The sequence below is a fragment of the Apis dorsata genome, unplaced genomic scaffold, assembly GCF_000469605.1.
Source record: "Apis dorsata unplaced genomic scaffold, Apis dorsata 1.3 scaffold_734, whole genome shotgun sequence".
NCBI lineage: Eukaryota > Metazoa > Arthropoda > Insecta > Hymenoptera > Apidae > Apis > Apis dorsata.
The window spans coordinates 75919-78364 of NW_006263897.1; the positions used below are offsets into that span (position 1 = coordinate 75919).

Sequence of the window (2446 nt, forward strand, 5' to 3'; positions counted from 1 at the left end):
TGTATAAGTATCTATGTGTACATGCGCACATGTATATATATATATACACACGTATATACATATATATATATACGCGCATATGTGTGTATTTTGGTTAAAAATTTGGCTGACAAAATTCTTCTAAAACGTCCAAATAGTGGACGGTGCACATTCGAAGGACACTAATAAGCAATGCTCGGTAAAATCAGACTCTGCACTCAAGAAAGCACTTTGTACTAGCTAAGATTTCTTATACATACGTACATATCAACTATACGTAAAGAAAGAGAAAAAGTCAAAAACGAAAAAAAAAAAAAAAAAGAAAAGAAAAGAAAAGAAAAAAAAGGCAAAAAAAGGAGAGAGAAAAAAAAAAAAAAATAAAAAAAAAAAAAAAGAAAAAAAGACAAAAACGAAAAAAAAAAAAAAAAAGAAAAGAAAAGAAAAGAAAAAAAAGGCAAAAAAAAGGAGAGAGAAAAAAAAATAATAATAAAACAAAAAAGAAAAAAAAAAAAGTTGGATATTCTTTGGGCAATCGACAGAGAAGTATAAGAGCTTGTGTGACTAGCAAAAAAAGAAAATTAAGTACAACGCGTTTGCTGCGTTACAATGAAACGTGACGTAATCCCTCGGGTCACTGTTAATAACGTTTCGAGCTTTAGTTCTGTCGCGACATCGCATTGCAATATATATAGCACGTAAGCCCTAAAATATCTTCTTAAATAGATAATAATAATAATTATTATACTTCGTCTTTCGATACTTGTCGAACAATCGCTCGTCCTTAATTCAACTACAGATTAAGAAAGTTTAGCTTCCTTTAAGTACGTTTAAGTCTCACTGGTTGGACAGGAAAAAGAAAAAGGGGAAAATAATCGCTTGTAATTAACAACTAGTTTTACCACTCTCTTCGTCATTCTTTCATGTTTTCTTCGAAAATCGTGCAACGAGAGTTCTGATACGTACTAGTTTCACTAATTTTTTTTTTTTTTTTTTTCTCCGACTATTGATATTCCCGTTTCTCTTATATCCTCTACCAGAGAGCTCTACTTGTCGTCTCTTGTCGTTACTTCGATCGATCTATCGATCGTCCCCGTCCCGTCCTCGCTCGCAACACGTCTCCATCGTCCCCGCCATGTCATTCTATTCTCTATCCGTTCATTCATCCCTCCTTTCTACAACACCATTCCCCTATAATCATCTACTACTGCGCATTCTTCTTTTTTTTTTCGTTCTCTATGTGTGTGTGTGTGTGTGTGTCTCTTAATCCTTTTCATCGTAATCGATATAAATAAGCCAATTTAATTAGAAAAACGCGAGATACCGTCATGTTCTCTCTCTTTCTCTCTCTCTCTCTCTGTCTCTCTGTCTCTCTTCGTTCCCTCGTGGATGATCTCGAGATTTTAGAAAAAAATTCCATCAGGTCCCGCCTTTTCTTAAATTTCACATCAATCTCGTAGCATGACGTCGTTGCGATTTTTTGATCGAGCAGAGAGGAGACGCCCCTCCCTTCATTTCACTTGACAGAGATTTCACACTTTTCTCCTCAGATTCGGAAATATTCGCCAATTCGCGTGGCTCGTGCACTCGCGTACATAATACATAAATCGGCAAAACATATGTACAATATTCGCAGCGGTCACACGAGCCACGTTTTATCGGCCACGAACATTCCTTTCTCTCGTCACTTTAATTATAATCCGTTAATTTCCAGGGATTGAGCGATTCGCAAATTCCTCGCCGAGAGGTGGAAACAAGGCAGGATCTCGCGTTATCCTTTCGTCATGGTCGACGATAGTGCGGGGGGGGTAGAAAGAAACGAGCGAGCAAAGATGAGGAGAGAGGGAGAGGGTAAAAGTAAAGCGAAGGAAAGAAAGAAAGAAAGAAAGAAAGGAAAGCAAGACTTCTCCTCTCTCTTCCCCTTTCGATCCAACACGCCCCTGTACACAGTTAGGTAAATCGAACGACTGGAACACATCACGACCTACCTCTCTCCGTCTTCGCCATATCTTCCTCCTCGTCTCTCTGCATCCCTCCCCCGCTCAGCCACGCGCACCTACTACACACGCATCGCGTAACCCTTTCTCGTACAGACGCACGTATACACGCACCACACGCGCACGAGTATCTCTTATCATTCTCCCCTTTCTTCTATCTCTCACTCGCCTCCATTCTTCCCTTCTTTTTTTTTTTTATTTTTTTTTTTTTCCCCCTCTCTCGACCGAGTTTTCTCCAGGGAGCTCTCAGCATCCATATATTTATTCTAGTCGGAATTGTATTCGTCATCGTGGTTCTCGTAATCGTATCTGCCGCCCCAACGACATCTCTTCGACGAGGTCATACCCCTAATTATCATTTCATAGCCGGACATTGAGTTGTAACCTTTCAACGGATGATACTGGTTATGTAACTGTTGATGGTAGTTATGGCGGTGGTGGTGGTGGTGGTGATGGTGGTGATGGTGGTGGTG

At 39.6% G+C, this 2446-nt stretch overlaps 1 protein-coding gene and 1 long non-coding RNA gene across 2 annotated transcripts in view; one reads left to right on the forward strand and one right to left on the reverse strand.

The window, feature by feature from the left end:
- The window catches only part of LOC102673873, a 4075-nt gene extending 3227 nt beyond the window's left edge, over window positions 1-848 (forward strand). The window contains exon 3 of the long non-coding RNA XR_422678.2: window positions 703-848. This is a non-coding gene — a long non-coding RNA (uncharacterized LOC102673873). The remainder of the gene's footprint in view (window positions 1-702) is intronic.
- The window catches only part of LOC102673961 (ELAV-like protein 2), a 27947-nt gene that overhangs the window by 7363 nt on the left and 18138 nt on the right, over window positions 1-2446 (reverse strand). The window lies entirely within an intron of this gene.